A 15,918-nucleotide genomic window follows, 5' to 3' on the forward strand; every position below is an offset into this window, starting at 1 on the left:
TACCGGCCTGGGCTACATGCTCAGAGAGCTCCTCTATGTCTCTTTTCATGTAGTCCAGGGAGGTATGTCTCAGATCATTCACACCAGCATGGACAATGACTGAGTCATATTTGTACTTGCCTTGGAGTGACCTGAGTGCTTGTATTATGTGGCGGATCCTAGCGCCTGACAGGCAGCTCACCGTGTCCTTCTCCTTGTTCAGCCTGGTGAGCGGGACGTCAGTGTGCCTGACGATAGAGTCACCTATTACAAGTGTATCAGCTGTGTTGTTTAGCCTTAAGAGCTGTGACTGTTTGGCACACTGGCTTTGTGAGCTATGTGTTGCACGTGTTTTGTTTTGGGGTAGCGGTTGCTTGGGTGTCTGCTTTGGAGGTCTCTGCTGCTTAGGCAGATTTTTATTTAGAGCCTCTGAGTATGTTTTTGTGTGTTTATGTGTTTGGTTTGCTGTCGTGGTAAGTCTATGTGAGACTGGAATTGTAGTGAGTGTGGTTTCCTTCTCCTCCTGACTGGTTACGCCAGTACTGAGTTGAGAGAGCTTAGCCTCCAGTTTGGCTATATGGTTGCATCTCTCACATGTGTTGGAATTTGTTGGGAAGAGGAGAGGGTTGTCTGTGTACATGAGACAGTTGTAACATTGCCTCAAGATTCCCAGATTCACCAGCTGGACTGGAGAGGAGATTGACAACTGACCTTTGGACATGCTAGAATAGTATTGGGAATTCCTTTATAATTGAAAAAGGGGCCAATGGGGAACAAGGTACTCAAATGGAGTTTGTGAGGGTGTAGTGCTTTAAATTGTTTAGTGCTGACATATATAATTGCTTTAGTGAGCAAGTGGCAGGCTTTAGAGTAGGAATAGGGTATTTATTATGAGAACTAGATCAGTTCTAAGAGAAAAAGTGAACAACAGACTTTATGGAGCCGAGAATAGTTTAAACCCAATTAAGCGGCGCTGCCCAATGCTGCGCTATACGCAAAATCGAGCAAAGCCGCGCTAAAGCAGATTTTATACAGGGGGACTTGAAAGAGCTAGAAATTGGCGTTAAACGGCCAATAGACTACCAGGTTCTTGTGCTGGGAACACTCCTCCAGGGATAGATAGGCTGCTCTAAGCTCCCCACTGCCACTGGTGAACAAAGAAGCCTCCCTTTATCCAAGAAAGGAAATGGGCAACACAGGAACTTTCCAAAAGTCCAGAATACAGCAAAGCCTGTATTTGGACTACTCTAGGTCAGGAAAGATGGGAAACAAGGATATTTTTTTTGTTTTTTTCTTTTTTTGCAACAAACAGCAGGAAAATGCAATAAATATGTAACACAGGCTAGTGCACTTGAGTGTGTAGCCTCAACAGGTAAATGCAACAAAAAGGACAAACTTTAAAAGTGCAGGTGCAAAAACAACTTTAAACAGTTTAAAACAGTTCAAGAAGCAGAAATACTTGAAGTTTAGCTAGATTGGACAGTTGCCCAGGTAGTTGCAGGAAAAAAAACACCTTTATCAGGTTAGCAGTCACTCTTTTAGCCTCTCTGCTGCTAGCACCACTCTGCAGGACCACGAGGAGCTTGGCTGAGTAGTAACAAGTGCAAAAACCGCGCCAAAGCAGGTTTTATACAGAGGGACTTGAAAGAGCTAGAAATTGGCCCAAAACGGCTAATAGACTACCAGATTCTTGAGCTGGGAACACTCCTCCAGGGATAGATAGGCTGTTCTAAGCTCCCCACTGCCACTGGTGAACAAAGAAGCCTCCCTTTATCCAAGAAAGAAAATGGGCAACACAGGAACTTTCCAAAAGTCCAGAATACAGCAAAGCCTGTATTTGGACTACTCTAGGTCAGGAAAGTCGGGAAACAAGGATAATTTTTTGTTTTATAAACTGTATATATATATATATATATATATATATATATATATATATATATATATATATAAACTGTGCAGAAGCAAATCATGTTTATGAAAGCTGTGAGAGAAAATCAAGAAGTGGAATTTATGACTAGGATTGCCTTTGTCAAAGTTTCATAAAGCTAAGTTATGCCTGGTGCATCATTTTGTATTTGTTATAGATGTCATTGTATGAAATACATCACAAAGAGAATATGACATTTTCTTTACAGCTGAAAATGTGACTTTGTTCAGAAGAACAGTAACTGTCTCTTGGATGTCATAATTCTGCATCCTAAATCCAGATAGGTGACATTTACAAATGCTTAAGTCTTATTTGCAATTGATTAAATCGAAAGTATTTTCTGTGAAGCAAATGAATCCGAAAAGGAGATATTTCATGGAGAACAAAGAAACATCATGGATTATAGAAGTATGTACTTAAGGAAATAGATTTCAGGTTATATGGAAACAAATAAATGAATAAAAAAGCAGTTCAATATTATTTCTATTTAAATTAGTTTTATTTCTAAGCTCTTCATACAAACAAAGCTATAGTGTGGAGATTTATGTAACTGTACCGATCTGTTTGTAAAAAATGTTATGTGGTATATTGGGGACAGTACTGTTACATTATGACTGAATGAATAACAAATAAAGTCTCTGTCCCTTTTTATGTTAAAATGGGTAGGTAGAAATACCTACTATGTGAATAGCAGGTGAAAATGTCAAATACTCGGTGCACGTGTCTACAGCTTATGACTTAGAAAAAAATAAAATAATTAAACACACACGTCCCCTCTCTAGTCAATAGTATCTTTCACTTAGCTTGTATTATTTTAAATCACGCTAATATAAAAACTTCCATAATAACTTATTAGTCATATTAAGTGGGTGCCAGAGGTATTATCCATAAAGCACTTGTTCATATGGGCTGTAAAATATCTCATAAAGTGCCATTTGAAATATAGCAGAGATTATTTATGTACTGCTAGTACTCAAAATTACTCAAATTCACCTTGGATATTGTAAAATATCTCATTGAGACAATCTGTCAACAGCTAGGACAAAAATAAATGTTATCTTGCTGTACCAGATAGTAGAAAACCAAATCAAAGAACCAAAAAACTTATATCTGAGCTCAATAGATTGCTAGAGTAAAATTCAACAATTTGCAGCAACCACCAATAAACCAGAGAGGTAACTCAAATACTTCACAGGATCAGACACCATGAATAATTATAAGTAAAACATCAAAATGCTCGATCGTGTTCTACCATTATTCTACTATTTACTACAAAAATAAATAACTTAAAGTCAAGTTTTGGAATTATACTCTATTTTAGTAAAACAACAGCTACAGCAGGTGAGCGAGGACTTGTTCACTAATAACGATATGTACTCCCAACATTTCCGAAAGATCATTTAACAAAATAAAAATAACAAATGGAGCATTAGTATGACCCTTACTTTCACCAATGACTTTCATTAAATCAAAACAACTATAACAGATAACAGGTATATCATCAGTAAGAATAAAACCTTAAATAAGTTGCAAAAATAAAGGCAAAAACACCAGAGATTTTGTGGAGAACAACAACTACTCTCTCCATTCTCTGCAGACAAAAAAAAAACTTCCAGTCACCTTCCCATGCAGATCTCTTAACTGCAACTACTTCAAATACTGTTTGGTAAAGCATCATTTTTCTGCCCTAACAACAAGAAATCTTTCAAAAGCAACTGGTGTGGTAATTGTTGCACAGAAATGGTAGTATATAGAGCCCAATGTAAATTCTGTAAACCCTTCTATATTGGCAAAACTATTTACAAATTAATGACCAGAACGGCATGCCACTACACTGATATCTGACAAGGCATTGCCTCCCCGCACACAACATCTTTCTGTTTCTAATCATTGATAGTATTTTTGGCCAACCAAATCCTAATGTCTTACCTGAGAAGAAGGAAATGGAGTGGCAAACTGGGATACTAGCTAACAAACTACCTTGACTGAACACTAATACTTCTATCAGTTGCATTTTGAACCTAAGGAAACTTAATCACCATAAATTTTATTCGAGCCACTGTTTGATCTTATGATATGTAACTACACATGTGGATTCCACCTTATTGTTTCCTGTAATAATCCTAATGGATTTTTTGCGCCACACTTTTCTAATCCTAGACTCTACTGTTTGATAATTTATGGATAATTCACTTTTCTTCCCAAATGCAGTTCCACCTTTACTTATCATTTTTTGGTAAACATCTCTTATTGTATGACCATAACCAATTTGTTTTTTGATTATTGTATTTTCTTTTATTTGTTCGATTGGCCATGGTTTGGCTCTCTTGTTTTCACTGTTGATAATACCTGTGCTTTAGACCACTATCATCACTGCATCACAGCCAGCACAGCCTTGGCATTATATGCTTACAGATCAGCATTTGACTACCTATTGTCTTGTCTGTTTCTCGATTACACACATTGATTATTTATTAATTATCATTGGCTGACACTATTTTATGCAATTTTATTATTTTAGATTTTATATATTGTATATGGTTGTTTTTGAATAATTGTAGGTTTTTCAGTTTTATTTCTCATTTTCAAGCCATTTTTTACAACTCACTTTAGTTTTATTCACCCCCCCTCCCCTTCACCTACACTATCAGCGCTATTTCCCTAACCATTTTTGTTTAATACCCCTACCCTCCTCCTACAGCCATTTTAGTTTGCTTGTTTCTCCCTCCCTTCACCCCTGCCCCCTTCCACTCACCCTCATTACTATATCCTACTCCATCATATGGATTTTGAGCATTTGTTCATACCTTTATACCATCTTTATTCTAATCTTTACTCTGTTCTTACTTTAGTTTTTATTTTTATTTTCTCTATTCTTTACCCCGGGCTTTTTATTTTGGACCTTTACAGGTAGATCTGAAGAAGCTGTTTAATATTACACATTTTTTGGTGCCATTTGAATTTAAATGAATGTGACTTGCTTGTCAATAAATCCTATAATATCAATCAAACTTGGAATACCCCTTATGTATTTTGTTAAACACGCCCCTTTAGTGATGTTTTCTTTTGAGCCTCAACTTGTAAATTATTCATTACTGAGTGACGCTCATCTGCCGTAGCTCTTATTTTAATAAAATAAAGTATAATTAAAAAACTTGAATTTAAGTTGTTTATTTTTCTAGTAAAATAGTAGAACAATGATACAAGTTTGAGCAGCAATCCGCATCTAAAATTGGCATTTTGATGTTTTCCTTCTAATTATCCACAGCGTCTGAGCCAGTGAAGTATTTGAGGTAACTCTCTGTCTTACTGGTGATTGCTGTGAATTGCTGAATTTTACCTTAATGAGCTAGCAAGCTCAGATATACGTTTTTTGGTTCTTTGATTTGGTTTTCTACTATTCAGTACTTCAAGATACAATTTATATTTGTCCTAGCAGTTCACAAATTGTTCCAATGAGATAGTTTACAATATCCAATGTGAATTTGAGTAACTTTGAATACTAGCAGGTGCATAAATAATTTCTGCTATATTTTGATTGGCACTTTATGAGATATTTTAGAGCATCTACAAGCAAGTGTTTTTTTTGGATAATACTTCTGGCAAACACTTAAGTTGACTAATACGTTATTATGGAAGATTTTTTATACTAGCGCAATTTAAAATAATATAAGCTAAGGGGAAGTTACTGCTGGCTAGGTAGGGGACATGTGTGTTTAATTATGGTTTATTTCTTCTAAGTTATAAGCCATAGATACGTTTACTGAGTGTTTCTTACATTATTAGTAGGAACAGTGTTTCCGGATTGTTGTACTCATATTTTCATTTTGTCAGCTACTTTTCTGAGGTTTTAATTCCCACAGCAGTTAATTGACTTTCATCTGTAAACATTCTATTAGAGAGATATATAAGGCCCTTCCTTTCTCCTTCTGTTTTACCTGTGTGTCAGGAATGAAATAGTACTGAGTGCTATCAGACTGGATTTGGAACAGACTGACAAATCAAAAACTTGTAACCAGTTGTCCAGATTGTTTTAGAGCAGGTACTTTGGAAATATAAAAGCTTGTGGCTCCATTTTAGAAGATCTGCTGCCTTGATCAAAACTCATTTTAAATGATGGACGGCAATGTCCGCCTAAAGTACATGCTTGAATTTACATAGCACCTAAACACATATACTTGAGTCTTAAAGTCGAAAAGGCATTTTTTGCAGGAGACATGACTCTCATGTACCCTTCTTACTTCATGTATTATTCCCACTCTGAGGATGCGACAAATCTCAGAAAGAATACTCACCAAAAATACAAAGAAATGAGGGCTGATTTTCCTCTGAGATTCTGTAGCCTCAGAAGACAATATATGACACATATGTGGAGGCCACACGTCACTGCAAAGTGTAGTGAACATTCATTTTCAAGAATATTTTAATTATTGACTTTTGTTCACTGCATACAATTCTTAAACCACCAGGCATAGCTCTTGTTACTGGACTGCTGGGATGCAGCCTTCCCAAATGTAGAAAAGAAAACAATTCTTTGTTATGTTCTTTATTTTTAAATTTCCTTCCAGTTTTAACCTTAAGAGTCAATTTCCTCTTTGGGGAACTTGGAGCTCCATACATGTCTGATGCATATATGTATAAATATATACCATCTATGTACCATGCATATATGTAAAAATATATAGTAAGTTCAACCCATCAACATTCAACCCTATTATAAAAGACCATAACTGAAGCCCTCAACATTCTTTAAAACTAGATGAAGCTGTTAAGTATTATAACAAAATCTTTATAGATACCCTTAACTCTCTTGCCCCTGCACGAACAAAAAGAACCAAAATTAGCCATGCTGCATGGTTAACTAAACCTTCAAAACTATTACTTTTAGCTAGGGATACAGCCTGGAAAGTCTGACGCAGTAACAAGACACTAACAGATGAATTTAACAACTCAGGAACCAAGCCAAAAAACTAGTCATCGATGACAAAAAAAAATCTATTTATCAAGACAACTATCCACCCATATAAACAACCCCAAGAATTTTTGGAAATCTGTATCCTCTTTCTTCAGTCCCGAAACCACTCAAAATCCATCTCCATCCCCTGATATGACCCTGTAACATATAACCCACACTTTCAACTCCCACTTTATTGATACCATCCTTAAACTCATTCCTGAACCCCCTACAAATTCAAATCCATACTCCACCAATAATACAAACATCTTCCAATTATCATGCATCCCAGGAAACTACCATTAAAGCAACACCAGCAACACATAGCTTCTCCCTAAACCCTGTTCTCACCTCTCTAATTCTAAAAATTTAAAAAAAAACTAAAACCCTGTTTCCTATCCACTGACAGCCTCCCCCCAGAACATTTGAAAATTGCTGCTGACGCAATAGTATACCCCATCAGTATTCTAATAAACAGATCCAATTCTGAAGGAACCATCCTACAAATCTGGAAAAATTCCATTATAACTCCACTCCATAAAGGTGGTAATACAAATGACCTTACTAACTATAGACTGATCTCTATTCTTTCTCCTCTTGCCAAAATATTAGAAAAGTGTATACATAGTCAACTACTCAACCACCTCATAGACAACAAACTCCTTGCCCCAACACAACATGGTTTTCGCCCATTCCATAGCACCAACACTGCCCTCCTCTCCTTCACAGACACTGTGAACAAGACTTTAGATGCAGGTCTAATAACTTCAGTAGTCCTGTTTGACTTATCCAAGGCATTTGATATAGTGTCACATACCAAACTACTTTAACAACTGTCAGAAATAGGCTGCTCCCTATATACGCTATCTTGGTTTGCTAACTACTTACACAGACAAGAATCAGTGAAATGGCAGAGCAAACAATCTTCCTATCTTCTAAATAAAATAGGAGTACCCCAAGGGTCCATCCTCAGACTTCTGCTCTTTAAATATTTTCATAAACAATTTACATCTAGTGTCCCCTCAAGCCACACTCGTCCAATATGCGGATGACTCCACAATCATATCCTCTTCCAACAACTTTTAAGTCCTCCTAAAAATAACCCAAAAAACATTTAAATCCATAGAAGCCTGGCTTAATGACTGTCAATTACTTTTAAATGCCAAAAAAGCTAAACTACTTATTTTCACGGCCAAACCAACCCCACAAGACTTTAAAATTTACTCCCAAGATAAAACAGAAATTCAGGTTGTTCATTCTGCAAAACTGCTTGGTATAACAATAGACGATAAACTCTCCTATGAGCAACACATTCATAACACTATAGAAAGAACTCACTTTAAACTGGGTAAACTCTACAGACATCAAAAGTACATGGATGGACCCACAGAAATCAAGCTGGCCAAGCCTTTACCACTTCCCTCCTTCTTTTAAGGTACTCCCATGTTCACAAACCTTTACTCCTCCCTTCTTAATAAAGTACAATGCTGCTACTACAAAACTGAAAAATTTGACTCCCGCTTGCAACACCTACCCATCATTACCAAGCTATCAAAATGCTTAATTGATATGAATTCTCCCAATACCTAAGTTACAGCCAATTAACTCTGGCTCACAAGTTAGTATATAACCTAGAGAAATGCCCTGCTCTACTGTCAGCCCTTAAACTCTATGCCCCCTCTAGAAAACTATGGTCCACAAATAAACAACTTCTGATCATATCAAAACCAAACAAAAGAACAGGACAATGCCTATACTCCTTTTCCATAGCTAAATTATGGAATGTTCCACTAACATCTATTACTTTAATAGATTCCCTTAATGCTTTTAAATGCTCACTAAGAAGCTACTACCTTAACAACCGCACATGTCCCTGCCCCTTAATACCAGTCCCCCATAACCTTCTCCTTATTACTCCCTCTGTCCAAAGTTGTAACCAATCACTAATGACCAATCTACCTACTATTTCTCCCTAACTCATTCCCTGGTGAAAAAAAAAATAGTAACTGGCTAGTAGTGTATATCTCAGTTTTTAATGTAATGTACTTAAATTGAATTAAATATCATTTTTTTTTCTGCAAAATATCTTTACCTTTACCTCTATGATACATAGAAGGTGCGACAGTATTTGTAAAAAAAGTTTGCTCTGATCTGATAATTTTTGTCTATTTTTTTTTATAGTTTAATGTCTTCCTTTCTAAAATTGTATAACTACCTAACTACTGTAATTTGATAGTGTTATTTTACTTATTGTGAAGCTTTTCTCCCCGGGCCCCTCTCTCTCTCTCTCTCTCTCTATATATATATATATATATATATATATATATATATATATATATATATATATATATATATATATATATATATATATATATATATATATATATATATATATATATATATATATATATATATATATATATCTATATAAAGGTATATATATATATATATATATATATGTGTGTGTGTGTGTGTGTGTGTGTAGATATATAGTGAGAAAGTGCTACAGCTACTGAAGGGAAAAAGTGGTCAGTTAGCACTGCTGAGTTATACTGAAAACAGTGCATACTTTAAGCATATGCCCCAGTAATGAGTAAGTAAAGTGATTATGCTTTATTACAGGTCTTCCTGCATTTTGGGAGAGCAGGAATGGCCTCTCTAACAAGAGCTGCTTTAGCTGCTAGAGGATGCCCCAAACATTTCTAGTTGGCTCATGCTGCATCAGGTGAATGATTCTTGAAGCAACCTAGGGAAATTGTGAAAGAACAAAGAGTCATCTGTGAATACAAGTGTGAGTACAAGGGAAAGATCTTTAGCTGTTAAATAACAAAACAGTGTAAGAAACTTCTCTGTGCGGAAGATTTTCAGTCCAATATTTCTAGTTAATCACTGTATATTAATCAGATCAGACAATAGTAGATCAGACAATGTCTTCTACTACTATTGTCTGATCTGATTACTTCTACTACTATTGTCTGATCTGATACTTCTACTACTATTGTCTGATCTGATTACTTCTACTACTATTGTCTGATCTGATCACTTCTACTACTATTGTCTGATCTGATCACTTCTACTACTATTGTCTGATCTGATAACTTCTACTACTACTGTCTGATCTGATCACTTCTACTACTATTGTCTGATCTGATTACTTCTACTACTATTGTCTGATCTGATTGGTTCTACTACTATTGTCTGATTTGATTAATATACAGTAATTAACTAGAAATATAAAGACTGAAAATCTTGCACACAGAGAAGTTTCTTACACTGTTTTGTTTTTAGACCCACTACACTTTAGTGGGTTGTTTTGAGACTTTGGGGATACCACGGAGATTACTTGTTATCTATTAAATAACCTATCTTTTAATAATACTGTGAGGGGAATTCAGTAAAGCACACACAATTTCTTTTGTGATGTGTACACAAGCGTAAACATTTTGAGATTCAGTAAACATCATTTGGTGACAAGCAAGCACGTGAAAATAGGTAGACTTTCATGCAATGCAGATTTCCACATAAGCAGGTGAATCTTATGTAAATTAGCCAGGTGGAGCGATCCAACAAGCCAAAAGGCATCCATGTAGACTCTGCGTCCGTATTTGTAGTGTACACGGAAATTTTCCACATACAGTAGTCTACACAGACAGAAGAGTATGTAAAAGTCCACAAATATGGACATAACTCCCTGAAAATGTTAGATCACATGCATAAATGATTAAAACATACATTCTGGGTGTCTGAAAATGGAAGGGAATATGTAAAATTAATAATAATTCTTTTTAATAATTTTTGCATATTTGCACTATCTGTCTCATTATGCAAACATGCTTAACAGAAAAATAAAAAAAAAATGTAAAATAACATTTATATTGTAGTTTACACAAATGTACTGTAGGACCTTGCATCGGGTCTGTACAATGGTGCATTCATGCTGTTACCCAGCGTACACAGCTATGAACCATATAGTTTCCAGGCTGTCAGCACGAATACATATAAGAATGAGATGCATTTGTTGAATTGCTAAAAGGAACAACCATGTCCAAGTATCCACTTCGTGTAGGCTCCTACACAAGTGTTGATATTCCCACTGGATGTGGATGAAATCACTAATGACCAAGTCACCTACTGCACTGTTACTTAAGATTTTTAGTGCTCAGTGCATGTATTTGCACGTCGCACCACATAGCTTAGCATGTTTGTGCGAACAGACCACCCAAGTCACAGTAATGACATAGGCGGCTATCAGTTAAAACCAGATGTATTCAATTAATAATATATACTTTTATCTAAGCTATTTTGTGTGATGTGGCACATAGAGCCACATTGCTCAATAAAGTAGAGCCTTTAAATCATGTCAGTTACATCCTAGACAGGTGAACTGGATCATAATTAGCCAATCCCAGATGGTGGACCTACACCAAAACTGTATAAAGTATGCTTACACCCAACATTATGATTTTCCTTCAATACTCTGAACCACTGGAGTACAGACTTTGGAATTTTTACTCAGATAAGGCTAGGGGATGCTGCAGCTATTCTACATCTGTATGTGCTAGATGCTGAAGTCGGTGCTGCTGGTGCTGCTGACAATATGCCTAGACTGAAAAGGAGAAGAGTGTTCAGGCCCAGGGTAATCTTCCAGGGGCTACATGAGCTGGAGATTGTAGAGCACTACAGGGTGGACAGGGACAAATTACGAGAACTCAGTGAGCTCTGTCACCCTCAACTCAGAGCCAAACCTAACAGAGGGGAACCCATCCCAGTGGAAATTAAGGTATGTGTAGCCCTTAAGATACTAGCTACAGGTACTTTTCAAAGACTAACTGGGGACATGGTGGGGTGTCACAGACATCTGCATTCAGGATACTCCACCAATTTTTGGATGCTATGCTCCCACATGGAAGTGAGCACATATCTTTCCCCCTTGACCCTGAGGTGTGGGCCAGCAATATGCAATACGTCTACCAAGTAGCACACTACCCTGAAGTACCGTGAGCCATAGATTGCACTCATGTGCACATCAAAGCATCACCTGGTGAGCAATGTAGGGATACCACTCTATCAACTACCAAGACGAGCTTGTATTTACCAGGCTGTGGAATGGTGATTCATCACTGAGACTAAGAAATTCCTTAAGATTCCAAGATCAGAATAAGTTATTTCTTACACTTATTTCATTGAATTGCACTTCTTTAACACTTATAATTGTGCTATACAGCTTATCTACTACATTTTGCACTGTTAGAAAGCTTTTTTTTGCTGTTTCACTGCATTTATGTACTGTTTTATACTGTTTTAACTGTATTTTTCATTGCTAGATACTGTTTCATTACTCTAATTGCATTTTTACTGAATTACTTAACTGTAAACTGCTTTTTCATACTGAGAGTTGTATTTTCTGTTTGTGATTGCTCTGTCTGTGCTTTTCTGTGCATTTCTGTGAGGTTTCTGTGTCCTAGTCGGGTATCATATAACCGATTTGTTTGCAGTTAAAAGCATTCTCCAGAGTCTCCTTGCTCCTTTATCTGTTTAAAACTTTCATTTAGTGGCTAGAGCTAGTAGCTGTAATAGCTTCCCACCCACTCTCCCTATTGGTGTCTTGTTCTTATACTTGGTGGCTTTACAGTTGCCCGCCCATGCTGTAAATTTGATCTGGGGCACTCCTCCCAGTCTAGTGTCATTAGCTCATTCTACCTAATACAGAGAGAACATTTGAGAAGGCCAAACCACTTAGGTTCTTAAGCTTGAATTATCTTCTGTTCCTGCTTTTTCCTTTTCCACTTTACTAACAAAAAAAAAAATCTAAGTTTGTTTCCTGCCTTTCCTGTAACTAGTCTAGTCCAGATACAGATTTTCTGTATCCAGGACTGTTTGTAAGCTCCTAAGACCCCCAAGACTTTAAGACTTTCTGTGTTAGAGGGAAGCCTTCTAGCTTATCAGTGGGAGTGGTAAGCACTAGGTAGCCTATCTACCACATAATGAGTGGTTTCTGGCCCAGAAATTGTAGTTATTAGCTGTTTGGGCAGTTTTCCCATCTCTCTCAACTTTCTGATTTAAAAGCCCGCATTTGCACTTGTTTCCCCCTTTCCTGTAACTGGTCTAGTCCAGATACATATTTTCTGTATCCAGGACTGTTTGTAAGCTTCTGAGCCCCCCAAACCTTTCTGTGTTGGAAGGAAGCCTTCTAGCTTATCAATGGGAATGGTAAGCACTAAGTAGCCTATATACCACAAGAGTGGTTTCTGGCCCAGAAATTGTAGTTTATTGGCTGTTTGGGTAGTTTTTTCATCTCTCTCAACTTTCTGGTCTCAAAGCCTGCATTTGCGCTTGTTTCCCACCTTTCCTGTAACTAGTCTAGTCCAGATACAGACTTATTGTATCCAGGACTGTTTGAAAGCTTCTGAGCGGTGCCAAAGTCTGCTCTTCAATTTTTCCCTTAGATCTACTAGTTCTTTCCTCTCCTGCACTTATACTAGCTTATTAGTCCAGCACTTTACCAGACCTCTTGTAGCAATTATTGTAGCACACAAAAGTGCTACCAGCACTAAACATTCTAAAGGAAAACAGATCTAGTACCTATCATCAATGCCCACCCCTCCAGGCATGTCTAAACATCAGTTCCCTGTGCTTTCTCCTATTACCCTGGTGAACGTGGGAATCCTGAGGCAATGTAGCAACTGCCTCATGTATACCGACAACCCTCTCCTCTTACCTCCCAACACTCAGATTTGTGAGAGATGCACTTATATATCCAACCTGGAAGCCTTTCCAGCCAAGACCAAAAGCTGGTCAAGAGGAGAAGGTCAACACTTCCACCACACCGCATGGAACACGTAGCCCTCCAGAACACACACCAGCACTGCCTTCACATAAAATCACAAACCACACACCCACCTTCGCGGAGGCTCTCAATAAAAATCTACCCAAGCAGCAGAGACCTCCAAGGCAGAATGACACTTGACAACCACAACACAACACTAATCATGAGACACACAACTCTCCTAAACAGTGTGCCACTCAATCAAAGCCCCTAAGGCAAAGCAGCATGTCCAACACACTAGTCATAGGTGACTTGATAGTGAGGCACACTGATGTCCCACTCACTGGGTTGAAAAAGGAGAAAGTAACAGTCAGCTGCCTGTCAGGTGCCAGGATCCACCATATAACGCATGCACTCAGGTCCCTCAACAACAGGTACAAATATGACTCTGTCATTGTACATGTAGGTGTGAATGACCTGAGATGTACCTCCCTGGACTACATGAAAAGGGACATGGAGGAGCTCTCAGATAATGTAGCCCAGGCGGGTATGACCCTAACCCTGAGCAGCATCCTACCATTACCCAGAATGATACCACAGTACAACCAGAAAATTATTGATTTCAACAATTGGCTAAGTTCCTGGTGTCATTCTAAGGGGATCCAGTGTCTGTCTGCCTGGGATGACATGATTGACAGACCTCAATACTTTGCCAGAGATGGCCTGCATCTGTCACCCCTGGCCCTCCGGATACTGGCCAAGGCTTTTGCCACCCCTATAGTGCCTTTTGTAGGCAGTATTCCATAGACCAAATTACCACCATAACAGCTATAAACAAATGCAATCTGAGGGTCATGCTGCTCAATTCTAGAAGTCTAAATCTCAAAATGCACTCACTTGAAGCACTCCTTAAAATGGACAACATCGACATTTGTACTGTAACAGAGACCTGGTTCAAGGCAGCAGAAAGTACTCCTGCATTACCAGGCTAAAACTCATTCCACACCGTTCGGCCTCAGAACTTGGACCGAAGCTCCAAAGGTGGTGGTGTTTCCATATTCATAAAGGATGCACACACCTCCAGACTGGTAGACCAACATAATGCATCAGAGATACTTCAGGTGCAGCTAACATTTGGTAAGACAGCCATTCAGGTTGTAGCCTGCTATAGGTCCCCAACCATGTCCCAAGTCTCACACTCCATGTTCCTAAACACCCTGAAGAATATTAGGGTCCAACCTAACAGTCTCTTACTAGGTGACTTCAACTACCTCTCCATTAACTGGGAAAACTAATCATGTACCAATATTCTTACCCAACTTTTCCTGGAGTTCACTAATTTCAATGCCCAGGACCAGCTCGTATTTACCCCCACTAGAGGTAGCAACATCCTTGACCTGGTCATTACTAACATGGGTGACCGTTGCTTTGCTCTACACCAGTAGTCAGCTCCTCCCTGGTTAGATCAGACCACAAACTAATCACCTTGGAAATCCATACCCCCCCACCCCCCGCAAAGGTAACCACAATGAAAATCTTCTCCAAAGCTAACTTTGGCCTCCTAAAAACAGAGGTGGCTAACTTCACATCACCCATGCAAATGGAGAATAGTTGCATGACCATCAGGTCATACACCAATGGACTATGCAAACACGTACACAAATGCATGGATCTCGCCATACCCAATAGAACCAAGATGCTCTCCACCAAAAAAAGGAAGCCAATCTGATGGTCCCCTGCTGTAAACAAACTCTACAACAGAAGAAGGAAACTGATGCGGAATAAGGTGAAGTCCCAAGACTAGAAAAGCTCCCTTATCAGCCTCAACAAAAAGTTGAGGTCACTCATCAAATCCTCTAAAGCTATCTATGAAAACAGAATTGCAGCAGATAGTAAAGACAACCACGAGGCCTTCTATAGTTATGTAAAGAATCTCCACTGCAATACCCAGATTTGCTCTGAGCTACTGCATAATGATACTCCTATACCGAGCCAACAGATATTGCCAGTATACTGGCCAACAGATTCAGTGCCAACTTCACCCCACTCCCCCCCCCCCCCAAAGGACCAACAATACAGGAGATTGCTAGGCACCCAGTATTACTGCTGCACAGGTTAAAACAGCACTTTCCAAGGCCAAGAATACAGCTTCTGTAGGGCCTGACAATATCCCTGGTTGTGTTCTGCATGAACTACAGAGTGAACTGACGCCTCCCCTGTGTGCCCTGTTGAGTCACAGCCTCACCTCAGGCTTTTTCCCTACCAAATGGTGCACTGCTACAGTCATCCTTC

Source organism: Protopterus annectens, chromosome 1.part1, assembly GCF_019279795.1.
Source record: "Protopterus annectens isolate FY-2018-M chromosome 1.part1, PAN1.0, whole genome shotgun sequence".
In the NCBI taxonomy this organism is placed as follows: Eukaryota; Metazoa; Chordata; order Ceratodontiformes; family Protopteridae; genus Protopterus; species Protopterus annectens.